Raw genomic sequence first — 17,996 nt, 5'->3', positions numbered from 1 at the left:
ATCATATTAGAATGATTTCTGAAGGATCATGTGACACTGAAGACTGGAGTAAGGATGCTGAAAATTCAGCTTATTGTATATTAAGTATTTTATAATGGTTTTCTATGGGAGAAAAATGTTGTGATGAACAATGTTGTGTTCATAACCTGATTTAATCTGCTTTCCTATACACAGTAGCCTATGCGTTATTAATACCTTTTTAACGTTAGCCTTCTGTTAAGCGTTTTCCTCGTCTTTATAACGAGGAAATATAAATATAAAACATAAAATATAAAACAAAGCGTCTTATTAGGCAGAATATTGCTCACGGTGCCGGTGTCTGTTTTGGCAGAATACTGCCATCTAGTGGCAGCAGGTTTTCTTAGACAGCTGTGTGTGCGGATCGTGCAAGGCCAAACCGGCGAAATGAAAGTCTCAAAATCCAAATGAATCAAATAGGATCGACTCACAAACGAGTCAATGAATGCATGCGCGTCACCGGATCCGCAAATGCACATCTTACTCGTACGCACAAATTCTGACCTACATTAATACAAAATCAAAGTTTTGTATTCACAACTATGTCTCTTATTCGTACAAATCGCTGCACATTCATGTAATTCTGTATTTTGCACACACAAGTTAAAAGGCATTTGTTTGTGGATAGTAAAACATGTCTGCAACATTTATCAAGTTCATGGATAATTGTGTGAGCATTTATTAATCATTTTGAGTCTAAAATCATCCCATATTGGTGAGTTTTGAATGCTAAGTTAACTAGTACATTTTAGCAAACATGCCCTAAATTTGGCTTAATTCTAGGATGTATTGGTCACTTTTCATGACCCAAAATAATTCACAAATGTCTCAAATGCATTTTTTTTTTCTGTTTCACTTGGAATATTACCACATTAACCCTTAAAGGGGCTATATGCGTTTTACTGAAATTTAAACTCGCGACTGACACCTGTGGCCAAAAAATAGAACTGCTCTTATTTTCTGCTCGCTCTCGCAGCGGTGGTGACGTCATATCCGCAGACAGCGCGGGAAAAACCTACCCGCCAGAAAATAGGAAAAATAGGATACAGGCTTATAGGTGCACCCACTGTGAGCGGACAAGGTGTCAGTATGCTCATCAGGAGATGTTTGAGTCATAAATGGTAAAATAAAAAGGCTATTGTTACGTTTATTTTGGGGGGAAAGTTGCATATAGCCCCTTTAAAGACCTAGAACATGTTTGGGGCGCCTGACTTGCCTCTACTTTTCTTTATTTTTCTCATCCATTCTAGCAGTTAGCATCAAGTGTCATGGTGCTAAAACAGGAGAACATGAAGTTTCCATCTAGCTCATTTGAAGTCCCAATTTTAGATTTATTTAGTCTGAGAATGGATTAAATTAATAGAATTTTAAGAACAACGGCAGCAAACATGTGGTGTTTTTACTGTGAGCTCAAACAGAACTTCATGAAGTTTGGATTTTTTCCTTTAGAAAGTTAGACTTGGTTGTTTTAGACTTCCAGATGAAATTTTGTCTACATGTAACAATCCCTCAGCAAGATATAGCCATTTATTATAATATTATTCTAGGCGTTTTTGAGTGAAAACAGGTGTATTTTTTTTTACTGACAATGTAGATGCGTCCAAAAAAGTTCAGGGAGTAAAGTAAATAGAAAGATTGTTATATAATAACAGAACACTGAAACGGTGTAAAACACAAACGACATACAAACAGAGAAATATACTGACTTTTGTGTGCTGTGCTGTGTGAGAGAGTCCTCTGCATGCATTTATTTCGGTTTATTTTCGAGCACGCAAATACACACCCACTTTCACGTTGTGTCAGAGAAACATGTGATTGGTGGTTCAAAAGACCAAACACTATGTTTATTGGTTGAGTTGTTGACATTTTCAATGAATCTGGGCACAGGGGGGTTCGACTAATGATCAACAATCGTTTCTGTTTGGCTCAGGGGTACAACCCACATGCGTTTCCTTGACGAATCAATGCTGCAGATTTTGATGAAACATCCACGCTCACCACGGAGCCTCTGAATAATCAATTGCGAGAAATGTGATGCTTCTGAAAAGCTGAGATTCTCCTCTTTATGGCGCATTATACAGATTGGATTAGCAGTTTAAAAGTTATTAAACATTTTAGAACGATAGTTATTTACCCTCGGTCTTTAAGGGTTAAAGAAGTAAAATGGGTTTAAAGACATGAAAGGCATTTTCAAGACATTTAATATTGCGTGTGGGAGGGACTTGAATTTAAAAAAGCCCCACCCCACATGATTTGATTGGATCTTGGAATTTTAGTCTTTAATACTATTGGTTCACATTATTTTCCCTACCTGTGCAGCCTTGATCTACATCAACAGAGAAAAAAAGTTATTTTAGTGGCGGTGATGGTAATTAGGGGTTCAAGCGTGTAGCACTGAAACCCTATTGTAATTGTTAAAATTTCCAAGGATCTGGGCAGACCAAACCGTAAGTCGTAGAGACCTTTAACTTTGAGGGCTGGTAGTACTTACACCATCTACAAAGTCACCAAGGCTCGCCCCGATCGGCCTGACGGGGGCGCTACAGCGGGGAAAATACAAAATCGCAAATAACTACAAAATTTTCGAAAAACCTACTTTTGCGAACTAGTCCTAGGCTTTTGGCCCGATCGGAGCTAAACCAGTGCAGCAAGAATCTCTGGAGTCTGATTGTCAATAATTATCCCAAAAAATTGAAGTTTCAATTCACCAAGTCTCCAAAGGCTGCCAAAATGTTTGAAGTGGGCGGAGCCACCTTTACTAAAATGGCTAAAACTTGTGAACGGAATGAGAAATTTTCGCCAAACTTGGCACACATATGTAAGAGCTCATTCTGTGGTCACGTGAAAAAGCACGTGGCGACCGGCCACTTGGTGGTGCTATAACATGGAAAAAAACATAAAAATGTCTATAACTACGCAACCCTAAGATTGATTGACTTGAAAATTGGCATGCTGTGTCTTTGTCCAAGGTGCCAAAACTGCCTTTGAGGATACTCAGCTATCTCGAAAAAAAAACAGCCGGCAGCAGCCAATTTCTTTTGAGCAACTATCAGACAAGGTTAACGGAGGCCAATTGGAACAATACTCGCTGGGCCTGTTTGACTCACAGGATTGTCAAAGGATTGTGTACCACACAATTTTTTCGCACATGCGCACCACCTTCATACCACATGGTAGAACTCCTCATTCTGAGCAACTTTGCCTCTAGGACCACCGCTATCTAATTGTTTGTTTAATATTGGAGATTATTTAAAAAAACAAGGGTCCTAGTTTTTTGACTCAACCTCAATAAAACCACTGCGATTCTCAATTCTCAGGATTCTCAAGGTCAATAGTTATCAAAAAAAAGTGTTGAACTTTGGCCCTTGGATAGCTATAGCTGGGTCCTTTAGAAAACCGGCGTGGTCATGTCTACCCAAAAGACTATCATTCGAAACCCCAGAAGTTCACAAAATATGTGAGCACATGCAACATATGATTCTAAACAAGCATGCAAACTTTTATAGAAATCGGACCATACCATGTACTTCCTTAGTAAATTGCCTGTATTGGCTGTAAATGGTCTTTTCCATTTCTGATCTAGCTTAAAGTCCATTAAGCGCTTGAACACTGATAAATGCTGCTTGCAGCTATATTGTCTAGTTAGTTTTTGTTTAGAGTAACATGATAAATTGCACAAAAAGACCAAGGACATGAAGTAAAGAGAAAGTAAATAGGGTCATGTTGCATTTAATGTAATCTTAAGGAAGAAGCCTGATTTACTTCAGAAAGGCAGTTTAGCATACTGTCATCCTTCACTAGCCTGACTTATCAAACCCCCAGCTCAGAGCTGAGAGAGCCGGTAAGGATGATTAAACGAGAGGGGGGAAACAATGAACATTTTAAGCTATCCGACACATTCTCGTTTTCCTTCCAGCGGCTCTTTCCACTGCGATCCAGAAGTCTGATGTGTGTCAGGATGAATAAAGGTTGTGCGGGAACCTAACCAAGTGCTACATAACCATTTCGGCGACAAACACCGGACGGGGCGCCAAGCCGTGGCTCGTCTGCCAACAAGATGAAGAGCGCATCTGAAATCAACCATGTTCCTACCTTAAAGTCGATCGCCCCAGAGGAGGATGAGTGGGGAAAAGCTGGAAAAAAAATGCATTTCTTTATCAGTATTTGTGTCTCGTTTGTTCTTGCTTTCAGCATAAACTTATTTGCAAAAAGGGATAGTTCAACTAAAAACTAATATTCTGACATTATTTATGCACGTCATTATCTTATGCAACTTTGCTTCAAGTAATTTTATCTCTCCAAACAGACAGAAACCAAAAGAAAGAGAGATATGAGAAAACAGATAAATGCAGGGTAAAACAAATCAAGGAAAAAGTTCTCTCACACCATATGCACCATTGATTTCCTATTCTCTCGGAAACATTTAATGAGCTTAAGCGAAGAAGGAGAGATTGAGGGAGAGAGAAAGAGTCAGATAAAGCCTCGCTGAAATTTCCCTGAGAGAGCAAATCATTCAGAAAAGACAAGGAGGTGCTTAGCAGAGGAACAGGTGTTGGATGTGACGATTCCCAGACTGGCACCTGAGCCAAAACCGGCGGGAGTCCGTCAACAAGGAGCAAAGCTGGACCACATCTGTCCACAAGTCACTCCCAGATTGTCAACAGATCTTGAGAGGAAAAGCAATGCTAAGAATGAATTGCACCTGCTAATAACATTAACACGTGTCGTTTTTGCACCTGATTCACTAAAAGGAATTATGCAAATCAGTTAATGTGCCAAATGCAACTTGCATGGTGCAATTTTCCAGGCCAGTTATGACACCACCTTCATTTAAATATGCATGATACAGCAGCTCTTGGCTAAACTTCTTGAACTAAACTGCTTTGTGAACTGACCCTTCGCCTCAAAGAGCACGGCATGGATTCAGATATCAATGTTTCCATAAAAAACAACAATAACGCAGACATTCATTACACGTCCGCTGATGCCCTAATCGACGAGCTGCTGAGAGCTTGTTTTAGCACTGAAAACGATTTCAAACGTTGAAAAGCCATTAGAGAGGCAGATTGTGAGTAATGTGAGATTCGGACATTCTCCCAAACGCCGCCCCATTAGCTTCAGCAGTGCAAGAGAAAGAAATCTGTGGTACGTGCAGCCATTACGGCGTCCCCCAGGGCTCGGTATTGGGCCCAGTGCTGGATTTCAGTGATGTGCAGTATTGCTTCATCCTTTCATTTGCAGCCCCAGTGGAACCGCAGCCATGTCACGCTAAACGTTATCAATCAGCTAACAGCAGCCTGTTTAAAATCACTCAAGGCTCACATGGTATTAAAAGCTGCCAATGCAAATGCTAAACAAATACAGTTTCAATCTGTCCCTTATCTACAAGCGTCAAGCCGCCCAAAGAACGTCTCAACACGGGGGTGGGCAGTATGAACATAATGTTAGTGTACAAGTAATTCAATACTACGTTAACAATATGCATCACTACCATTGAAATGTTCAGGGTCAGTATATTTAAAAAGAAACTGATACTTTTTTTCAGTAAAGATGCATTAAACGTGAAAGTAAACATTTATAATATTGCAAAAGATTTATGTTTAAAATAAATGAGCTTCTTTTGAACATTCTATTCAACATTATATTGAATATTCTAATCAAATTAATAATGAATGTTTCTTGAGCACCAAATCAGCATATTAGAATGTTTTCTGAAGGTCATGTGACACTAAAAACTGGAATGATGCTGAAAATTCAGCTTTGTATTACAGGAATACATTGCATTCATAGGCGGAGTTTGGGCTTACTTTTACCATTCTTACCACAAAGCTTTCCCCATTCGATCTTTTTTTTTCCTTGTCTCAAGAAATATCTGCGTACACACGAGAGCACTGAAAGCGACTCAAAACGATGTAATATACATGCCAGGCCAGTATGTGGTGCTGTAATTCTGCCACAGAAATACACTAAAAACGGAGAAGAAGAGTTGTGGCTTGAAGGGGTACAGCAACGGTAGGAAGTGAGGCAAAATCTCACAATAAAATAACAATAAATAAATGTGCTACTTACCAGATGTGTTTTATTAACGCCCAACCCTAAACCTACCCTTACAATTACAATTAATCGAAATATAACCGCAAATCGCGATTTGGCTTTTGTGCGATTATGAAAGCGCAAAGGCTACGAATTTTATGAAATAAATAAATGCCCAGCGTGTTAGTGAAGAGCTGATCTGTGATCAGGAGTAAACGCTGCTCCGTCTGAAAGATTGTGAGTTTGAGTCGCTTATTATATAGCACTTGAAAAAGCAACACGTGTCAAACATCTTCACAAACTAGTAATGCGAAGTGTTCATAAACCTGTTCAACAAAATACAACGTTTAATAACTTCACTTCATATAGTCATTCGAGCTGATGTGGCTTCTTATCACAGAATGTCAATCGGCACTGCATACTTTACTATTATGAAAATTCCCGAGAAGGCTTGAAGAACTCAAATACACCATATCTTGTCGCAGAAGTATTATCTTCATGTTTAATCAGTCAAAGCATTTCTATCTTCGTTTTATTCAGCCTACAGTGCGAGCTTCAAATTAGGAATTTCCTGAAAACAAACGATTACTTCTCTGAGGCGTATGTGGAGATTCTGCTCGAGGGCGCCCTCTGGCCTCCAGTATGAGTTCAACTTTTTGGTAGAAAATAAGAAAAATAATACTTCTAAAAAATACATTTTTATGACAATCCATATGTTTTTCTTCAGTGTACAGGAGTTTTAATCCCCACAGTGGATGCATAAGAGGCTCATATTTCATATTAAAGTCATAGACTTTAAGAAACTGATATCACAGATAAAAAGCACAGATTTTTATTAATTTTTTTATTTATTTTTACAATAAATCCTTAGACCTTTCTAATGATTTTTAGTCATAGGCTGTCTGCATACTAACAGGTAACCCAATTTGTTTTATTTTTCTGTAAAATATAAATATTATTATTATACTGTTATATTTATTCTTAAATGCTCCATTTAATTTTTTTAATAATGAATTTTATTGTAATAGTAATATTTCTTTTTTTATTTAGCAATAATAATAATAATAATCATAATAATTATTATCAGTCATATTAATTTATAAACACAAAATGTTATTTATACACTTTTCATTAGTAAAAAAAAAAAAAAAAGAAAAAAACGCATTTTAAAATCGCTATCGCAATTTTAACCAGAATAATCGCAATTAGATATTTTCCCCAAATCGTGCAGCCCTACCCTTACTAGGGCTGTAATCAACCAAAGAAAATCTTGGTCGACTGAAGTCCTGAAATTTTCGACTAAAAATCGACTAAAATGACGTTAGGAAAAAAACGTTAAATTAATTAGCTGCGCACTGTGCGCAGTACTTGGTAGCCTTGTTGTCTGCCTAAATGAATTATAAATAAACATAAAAAACTAGTAGGCTATTTGCAGTATATTAAATAGTTTTTGAGCTGATTATTTTGCACTGAAATGAGTCTGACACACGAGTCTGACGGCTCTGACAAGTGTTGCATCGCGTCCACCTGCACAATATTATAGCCTATGATTTCCGAAAATATAGTACTATATGTTGTCAACTAGATATCATCACAAGAACTTTTGAGGAATATGCAACATAATTTAGACAATTGTTTTTGTCATATGTATTATAATAACTGACAGACACTATCATTTCAGCCGCTCTGTGCAGCTGAGCTCAGCTTCGCGGCTGAGACACGCTTTACTCTTAAACAGAAAAGGCACGTCAACTTTAATAAAAAATTATATTTATTAAACAAGCCAGATCAAGAGCAGAAAAAACGCTCTCACAATTAAATAAATAATATTTAAGAAAACTAGCCTTCTTCAAACTGTCTCTCTTCTTCAGTGGGTTGGGCTAATCCAAAAGAAGTGGAAACAATGGGGGTGTTCTGAAGACAGTCTGTTACCTGTGAAACAGGGGTTCTCTGAAAACACCCCCATTAGCAATTAGTGCTTTCCACCTGATGAAAAGAACGCGGCGCGGCAAAACTGATGAAATGAACGCGGCAAAACTGACAGTACAGATCCACTTAGCGCGGTGTTGTGAAGCTTCCCCTCATGTGTATGTTGATGGGCGTTCCTCGAGTTTACCGCTCTGGGCGTGCGTTTGAGCCAGCGGGAATGAAAAACAAAGGACCCGCGAGAGACTTCTCTTCGCCAGTGGGTTGGGCTAATCCAAAAGAAGTGAAAACAATGGGGGTGTTCTGAAGGCAGACTGTTACCTGTGAAACGGGTGCTCTGAAAACACCCCCATTAGCAATTAGTGCTTTCCACCTGATGAAATGAACGCGGCGCGGCAAAACTGATGAAATGAACTCGGCAAAACTAATTTAAATGAACGCGGCAAAAAATCGACCAATCAGAATTTTGGTCGAGCTAGAACGTATCGACTAATAATCGACTAATCGACTGGGAGATTACAGCCCTAACCCTTACAATAATAAAAATACAGTAAATGACGCAATATTGATGTGCACATGCCAAGTGGCCGTATCTGTATCCCTTCTAGTCTTTACCGTGCGGGACGTGGTGTGATGATATCACCGTTTCAAAAAATATACGGATACACAAAAACGCAAGGGTGTCGTTTTCAGATTTATCCACTCTGGGACCCGGTTTCCAAAAATATCCGTTTCATGCTCCCAAAACGCCGGATACACCTGTGCGAAACGCTGATACAGTACAACATTTTTATGTATACAGCTAAACGCATCTCCGTGTGGACTGGGCCTTATTTATTTATTCCCTTAAATCCCTTTTAATCCTTTAATTATTCAATTCCTTTATTATTATTATTATTTATAACAATATAAATGATACCCCAAGGTGCCCCCCAAGCACAAAAATGAAACTAAAAATTTCACACATTATTTGTTTTTAATGTATTTTCTGATCAAATAAATAGCATAAGCGACTTCTTTCAATGACATTTAAAAAATCTTACGACCCCAAACTTCGGAATGGTACTGTACTTGTTTTTAAAAAGTTTGTCTTCTCTTGTTTTCAGAGAATACACATTGAATTATTAACTGATTTTCTTATGCTATTGTCAGTTTGTTTTTCTTGTATTTAACATCCACCTCACTTTATAAAATTTGTTAATTCTAGAGAAAAGTTAAATTAAATTCAATAGAACTCCTCCAAAAACGAGTCGATTTATCTTCTAAGGATGATTAGATATTTTAACTGAAAAACAAGGCAAAAATACTGATTAATAAAACGATGTGTAATCTCAACCTCGAGTTTCTCACACAAATGCGATAAATGATGCGAGGAAGACAAAGGAGTCTGTAATGGTGTGATGAAGAAAATTATGAAGTGGGAAAAAAAAACATAATGCAGTCTGCAGGCAAACATTGGGATAGAGTGGAAATCCACAGGAGATTCAATACTAAAAAAAAAAAAGTCAAGTGAGAGAAAGAAATTAGAAGGTGCGAGAGCCAAGTGAAAGGAGGATCAAACCTTACTACTCGCTGGAGTGTCGAGTGAATTCGCGGATTCACAGTTTGTGGTCTGTGAATGCGAGCGCGTGAATATTTATAAAGGACAGTGAGCGGACGAGGCTGAAACGAGAACATGAGCCAAAGAGTCATCGCTTACTTAAGTGAAAATGCGTCTTTCTCTCCTCTCGATTCTGAAGGAAATTTCTTCAGCGTGTATGTAGCTGTGAGCCGATGCCCTCAGAGTAAATCTGAGAGGATTTCTGACTCCGAATAGTGAGGGGTAGTAAAGGGCATCCGAGAGAGAGAGAGTGTGTTTGAAGGGATATGAAAGCCTTGTGCCAAGTGACTTTTCCGCCCAGACACTATAATACACTGAAGCTTCATGTAAATGCAAGATCCCAGAGCAGCAAGTTTCCTGTGGTTTACCACCCAACAATCCTGAATATGAACCTGGTGTTTTGATTGGCTACATTCTCAGAACTCATTCCACCGTGAAGATGCGGTCGACCTGTAGATGTCTTTTGTTCAATAAAAACTTCTACCTGCCTAAAGGACTCTGAACAAGCCACGACCTGCGGAAATAGAAATCATCGCAGACTTCGCATGAAAACGTGGACTCGCGCAAGCTCGACAGTCACTTCATTGGTCCATGAAGGATAATTCATAAGGGCTGCTGGGACACCTGCTAACACTATGGTGACATGAACAAACCAAAATCAAAGTCTTCTTCACAGCTGGAGAGAGTATGAGGAGGAAACAGACCATTCAATGAAAAATTAATGAGAGAAACACTCAACATGGTGGCTGTAAAAAAGAAGAGCAGCCGATTGGGTTATTAGCCCCACACATTGTTTGGAATGGAATGCTGTTTTTCAGAGTAGCTTGTAAACAGTGGGCATGTGGCAACAGTAATATGCTACAATGTTGTCACGTGACCTCATTATATTTGACGGAATTGCATATTTTGGCAAATTGTGCATGATGTGCACACTATGTAAATGTTGTATGATCATGTATAGTATGCTATTCCTGGTCTTGCCCTCAAATGTACATACTACACACAAACCTGAGATGGATATATACTTAGGGCCCTATGAAATCTGATGTATAATTTTTTCAAATTCCATTTTTTTTTTTTTTTTGACTTTTGGAAAGCATGTTTAATTAAAATAATAATGAAACATACAATTTAACAACAATTTATTCAAGGTTTAACAAAAACTACATGTTTAGGGCCCTATGAAATCAGTTTAATTTTTTTCACAATTCCATATTTTCCATTATAATTTTTCAGTTTTTTCCCCCACATTTTTTTTGACTCCATTTTAATGGTTGAATTAAATTGTGAAAAAGCATGTCTATTTATTTGAAATCATGAAACTTATACAATTTATTGTAAAAGTTTTAAAAGTTAAAAACAATTTATTTAAAGTTTAACAAAAATTAAGTTTATGAAATATGTTACATCTATGTTACATTACATCTATGAAATAGATGGGGTTTTTTTTCCTTCTCAAATTCCATTTTATTTTTACCAAATTCTGTGTTTTCTGTTTTAAGTTTTCTGGATTCGATTTTAATGGTTTAATTAAATTACATTTTAATAATCAAAAAGCATGTCTAATTAATAGAATTCATAGAAACTAAAGCGTTTTTTCATTTTTTTTTATTTAATTTAATTTTCTTTTTTAAATTATGTGTTGTGTATTTACATTTTTCAAATGATGGCATAAAACATTTATTTAATTTATCTTTTAATCATATGAAATTCTCTGAATTCTCTGTCAAACAAAGTGCTGCACAACAGAGCTTTCCTGTTAAAATTAAAACATTGAATACAAATTGTGATTATTCCTTTAAAAAAATATGTAAAAATAATAATTTTTATTATTATTATTATTAGTGCTAGTATTATTATTACACTGAGACATAGCCAAATTCTACTGTACATCAGTAATATATTTCTGTCACAATTTCCTCACGTTAAACCAAACTTTTATTATGATGGGTTGCCGTGAAGAGCTTTGAGTTTCTGTGTTTTTATGATATGGCGATAGTTTTTCTCAAATGAAAATGTAAAATGCTGATAAAGTGACTCTCAGAGTTCATGCATTCTCATATAGTGAGATGGCAGAGTCTGAAAACCCAGCGAACGTCACTCGTACTTCAGTGCATGGGAGAAATTCAATTCATTTCAATTCAATTCATTCACACAGAGACATGGAGGGAACATGCAGAATTCATATAAAAATAGTCTCTTTGTGGTGTAATATTCACAGACACTAGTCGTCTATATAGCACTAACTTCCGCAATTATTCAGTAAATTCCATTTTTATGACTGGATTCCACATAGCGGAAATCATAGGGCCCTAAAAAAATAAAAATAAAAATAATAATATATATAAATATAAATATAAATATAAATATAAATATATATATATATATATATATATATATATATATATATATATATATATATATATATATATATATATATATATATATATATATATATATAAATATAAATATAAATATAAATATAAATATAAATATAAATATAAATATATATACATATACATATACATCTCACCAGGGGAATTACCAAGATGGTCACCAACTAACTTCAAGAATGACATGACATACCCTTAGTCAGTGCAACCACAAAAACAATCACCTCCCAACAGAGTCAACATATCGGCAGCCGAAGAGCTCAATAATGGTTTTGAGGGTTTCTACCACTCATTAGAATGCGCTACTGGTGGAACCAGAAGATAAGCGTTGGGATCGGTGGCCTGTGACACGCTTCTCCTTATCTGACGGACCCATCGATCGTCTATCAATACAGAACCCGGAAAAATTAGCCAGACCAACACCTGTTCGATCAGAACAGCCAAACAGCACCTGATGACCTGCAGGACGGCTAGTTAAGACAGCCAATAAATGCACAAAGCAAAGGAAGAGACATGGATGAGCACACACAGAGAGCTCTGAAGGAAGTTCGATGCCCTGTGACCGAGGCATCACGCTCTGGAGCAGAAGGACACAACCTTTCTGCTGAGAAACGCAGAGCAGAGTCCATGCTGCCTTACAGAACGCTGTGAATACACACATTTTTATTTACCAAATGCTCCATTAGAGCTGCCTCTAGCATGCTCAAGTTTAGCTCTAGCCCAGTACGAACACACATTTGAACCGCAAGACCTTGATTAGGACAGGTGCTTGATTAGCGCTGAAACGAAACTCTGCAGGAATGAAGCGCTGCGGGCCAATTTGCATCATATTATAAATGCTATGTTAAGAACAATACCCAACTCTTACTGTTTCTCCAGTATATTATATATACTGTGCATAATATACTAAATTTCAGGATGCAATGCATTTAAAGGGATAGTTCACCCAAAAATGAAAACTCTCATTAATTATTCACCATCATGTCGTTCCAAACCTGCAAGACCTTTGTTCATCTTTGGAACACATATGAAGATATTTCTGATGAAATACAAGAGCTCTCTGACCCCTCCATAGACCGACATTTAATGAACACTTTCAAGGCCCAGAAAGGTAGTAAAGACACCGTTAAAATAGTTCATGTGACTCCAGTGGTTCAACCTTAATTTTATGAAGCAACGAGAATACTTTTTGTGCACAAAAAACTAACAAAATAAATGTATTAAACAATTTCTATAGCCTGTGTCAGACTCTTACTCTGTTGACATAACTTAAACAGTGAGGCGCTTCCAGAATGCCGGCTTACCATTGGCCGAGAACTAGGAAACGCTGCACTGTTTACACTACGTCAACAGAGTAACAGAGTCTGACACAGGCTAGAAGAAAACATATATATAAATGAATAAAGTCGTTATTTTGTTTGTTTTTTTGCGCAGAAAGTATTCCTGTCACTTCATAAAATTAAGGTTGAACCATTGAAGTCACATTAACTATTTTAACAATGTTTTTAATAGGGCTGTTATCTCCCAGTCGATTAGTCAATATGTTCTGGCTCGGCCAAAATTCTGATTCCGATTTTTTGCCGCGTTCATTTCGTCATTTTTCCCGCTTTCATTTCATCAGGTGGAAAGCACTAATTGCTAATTCTTTTGGATTAGCCCAACCCACTGGAGAAGAGAGACAGATTGAAGTAGGCTACTTTGCAGTATATTATTTATTTAATTGTGAGAGCGTTTTCCTAGTCAGTCCTCTTCTACCATGTCAACAAAGACATCGGCAGTGTGGCAGCATTTTTTAAAAATAGAAAATGGGAAAAAAGTCGAATGCAAATTTTGTAAGCCACAGTTTGCATATCACAGCTCGACGACAAACATGTCATATCACCTAAAGACGGTAAGCTAACTTGTCTACGTTAGGTTGCCCCGTCTGTTTTGAATTGCATCATCCCTTTTATTATTGTGCAAACTGCAAATTTATTTAATAAATATTCCTTTTTTATTAAAGTGGACGTGCCTTTTGTGTTTAAAATCCTCACCCGTCCCGCTTAATAGAACCGACACCTGACCCGCACCCGAAATAAAATTAGTTTAGCATATCACATTATAGACAATTACAAAATGTTTATTGCCAGCATAAAGAAGTTATTACACGACCATTAACACAAGGATAACTTCAGCCGAAGCTGTCAAACAGCTACATCACAAAGGACATGGTTACGTGTCCTTTTCATCTACGGTGAACCTTCAGTTCTGTCCTCTTTTGAAAAATACTGTTCAATAGAACTGCTTGTGCTTGGTTTGTTACCACAGTTATCGGCGTTCTTCATCAGCGATGAAGTTCCACATTTGCGGGATCAAATCCAATATAAAAACTTTTCTTTAACTCTGGATCCATCTCGACGAGTGCAGGCAGATCGCACGGGTGAGGTTGTGATTCTCCTGGGAGGGCACGCGCGGCCACAAATAAACTGATATGGATTTGAAATCATTTTATCAACTTGAAATACAGGCAAGGCATATTATATATATAGCCTATAAAATCGAATGCGGTCTTGCCCAGGGTGCAACTCAATGTAGAACCGAGTGTCTGTCAGTTATTATAATACATATAACAAAAACAATTGTCTAAATTATGTTGCATATTCCTCAAAAGTTCTTGTGATGATATTACAAGTTGACAACATAGTACTATATTTTCGGAAATCATGGCTATGATACTGCGCAGGTGCACGTGATGCAACGCTGTCAGAGCCGACAAACTCGTGTGTCAGACTCATTTCAGTGCAAAATAATCAGGTCAAAAACGATTTAATATACTGCAAATAGCCTACTAGTTTTTTATGTTTATTTATAATTCATTTAGGCAGACAACAAGGCTACCAAGTACTAATGCGCACAGTGCTCAGCTAATTAATTTAACGTTTTTTTTTTTCTAACGTTATTTTTAGTCGAAAATTTCGGGACTTCAGTCGACCAAGATTTTCTTTGGTTGATTACAGCCCTAGTTTTTAATACCTTTCTGGGCCCTGAAAGTAATTAAATGTCTGTCTATGGAGGGGTCAGAGAGCTCTCGGATTTCATCAAAAACGTCTTCATTTGTGTTCTGAAGATGAACGAAGGTCTTACGGGTTTGGAACGACATGAGTGTAAGTAATTAATGACGGAATTAAAATTTTTGGGTGAACTAACCCTTTATCTAATACTAATAATTATATGCAAATGGAGACAATGTGCAATAAGGGGCCCTATTTTAACCATCTGAGCACATGGTCTGAAGCTCATGGCGCAGGTGCGGATCCACTTTTGCTAGTTTGACGATGGAAAAAAACAGTCGGCGCTCCCGGCTCATGATCTAAAAGTACCTAGTATTTGTACCTAGTCTCTTAATGAGTCATGGGTGTGTTTTGGGCATAACGTCCAATAAACCAATCAGAGTCTCATCTCCCATTCCCTTTAAAAGCCAGTTGCACTCACACCATGGCGGATTCGCTATTTACATGGGGGAATTTGTGAGCGGAAAAACCCTTTTCCAGAGCTGCGTGTCCCTGTGTGTGTAATAAGCAGAGTGTACAGTACGTGCATTGTTAGGCGCACATTACTAATGCGCCCTTTAAATAACAATGCGCTATTGACTTTAAACCTGGTTTTCGTTGGTCAATGGCGCTGTCGTTTTCAGTTCCTCAAAATAGCAACACACCAACAACACACTTCGTTTTCAGACCAGCACGCCCATGGGTGAACAGATGATAACTGCGTTGGGCTAAAACTAACAAAAAAACACTTGTGTCGCACCTGCCAACGCATTGCACCGGGCGTATGATAGGGCACAATGTTCTAACACACGGAGATAACTGGATTTTTTTGAGAGAATCATATCTAACGATACAGATGTTTATAACAGAAAACCCTTTAAAGCTGTTCAAATGTTGACATATCTTACCAAGATGCAACTTTATAGGCAGTTTAAACTCCTTATTACGTATATAAAATGGACCAAGGTGAAGATATTTAAACAGTAGGGGTGTAACGGTACACGTATTCATATTGAACCGTTTCAGTACAGGGCTTTCGGTTTGGTGCGCGCGTGTACCGAACGGTTATGAATGCTATCTTTAACAGTTAACAGTCGGCTTGTTTAAAGCGCGGAACACCCTTCAATCCGAGTTCCCACACGAACATATTGAGGATTCAGTCCATTTTATCACGAAATTCAAACAATTAATGCCGTTTCAACGCTCTATAATGTGACGTGACTGATAGAAGCGTATCAGTTCAACTTCGCGCGAGTGAACGCGATCATCTCTTCTAAAGAAAAAACATAAATTAATATCTAAGGTATGTTGAGGATACATTACGACTTACTGAAACGTATAATATGTTGTGTAATCGCTCCATCTGTGTTTCAACCGCGGAAAGACAATAAAACAGCTTGTAAAATGTCATGTAGAATCACGTTTACCTCAGAAGTCATTCAGTGTCCACAGCTGTGTGTTCACTAGAGAGATTAACTCTTTCACTGAATACATGCACTATATTAGCCTATATATTCGTTATATTAGCCTATATATATTCATTATATACTAATTAGCCTCAATAGCCTGTTAGTGATGTCTTTTTTATTTAATGTATGTTTAAATAAACCTGTCATGAAAATTACAGCCACTAAATGATTATATTTCAACAACGAATTGGAGAAAAAATTATAATAATTAGATTTAGAAGTTAATGCAGAAACTGCCTTATGTGAAGCTTATGAGTGTTGATTATTATATCTAAAAAATAAATAGTAAATGAATTTAGGCTAATAGTTTGGGCTCTGTTGTTAATCTTTAATAGCAATATGTGAGTAAGGGCTCCCTATATAGTTTACAGCATTATCTTTAAGAAACTTTTAGTTATTAGGCGACTGAATTCATTTAAGGACAGACAAAAAAATTTTTTCCATTAAACCACTGTTGAATAAAAATTAATAAAAAGCAATTTTGTAAAACTGCTGAACCGAACCGTCAGTTTTGTGTACCGTTACACCCCTATTAAACAGGTTGTGAACCCTGTTTTGTTTGCAGAGTCCAGTACAAACATTACTGCCACTTGTTCACGGCAGCTGTCACTTTTTTACTATGCGAAAAGCAATGCTCCGTAGGCTAGAACGTCCCATTTAACAACGCTTGGGCTGAATCCGAAATCGCCCCCTCTAAACCCTAAATCACTATTCCCTGTGTTAGTCTACTAATACAGTTCACTTGAAGGAGGGAATGAAAACGAGTGAGCAAATTCAGACAGCCGTTGAGTGTACATCGTCTGTACACTCGTTATTGCGGTGCATTGTGGGATAGAATGAGTGCACTCTATGAAGTCCACAATGGTTTCGGACACCACTACAAACACCACTAATGCCTTATTGGAGGGTATAGGGGGTGATTTCAGATTCAGCCTTGGTTTCGCACCTTTGTGGACTTCAAGGGGGCGTGGCCTACAAAGTATGCGTCCTTCAAAGGATGCAGCCTCTGAATTAAAACACAGCTTATCTGATGAGGTAATTTAGCTAATGCTTACGTTCACATACAAATGGAAGATAAATTCATCTGACATTGTGTCCCAATACTGGTGCACGGCCTACTCACAAGTATGTACTAACTTTGTGTGCAAGTATGCAAATTGAGACGGCGCCGTTGATTAGCTAGTTCAGGTGTGTTTGATTACAGGCAGATCTCAACTCTGCAGGAAGGTAGATCTCCAAGAGCATGTCTGTTCAAAAACACACCATGATTACCGCCAATGGTGAAGCAGATTTGCTGTAGGCTATGATTGTTCGAAATAAACATCCGCTAGGAGGAATCGAGCAGTACAGGCCTGTCGCATGAAAGCAACACACAACAAATGCATCCACACTTGTGGCACAAATGACTCTGGGTTGTTTTGAATAAATCAGGCTATTGATTTATTGGCTCATGATTGTTGTAAAAGGATTGCGGCATCACTGATGTATTAAAACGTGTAAATATCCATTACTAGTAATGGATCTCTCA

General features: G+C 37.6%; 1 long non-coding RNA gene across 1 annotated transcript in view; it reads right to left on the bottom strand.

Annotated features, from left to right (window-relative positions):
- LOC307121648 overlaps positions 1-17,996 on the bottom strand; it is an 85,622-nt gene that overhangs the window by 25,880 nt on the left and 41,746 nt on the right. The window contains exon 2 of the long non-coding RNA XR_013815974.1: positions 4,111-4,151. This is a non-coding gene — a long non-coding RNA (uncharacterized lncRNA). The remainder of the gene's footprint in view (positions 1-4,110; positions 4,152-17,996) is intronic.

This window comes from Gobio gobio, assembly GCF_949357685.1.
Source record: "Gobio gobio genome assembly, chromosome: 25".
In the NCBI taxonomy this organism is placed as follows: Eukaryota; Metazoa; Chordata; class Actinopteri; order Cypriniformes; family Gobionidae; genus Gobio; species Gobio gobio.
Note: the sequence above shows the minus strand (reverse complement) of the source record. Positions and strands in the feature narration are given on the sequence as shown.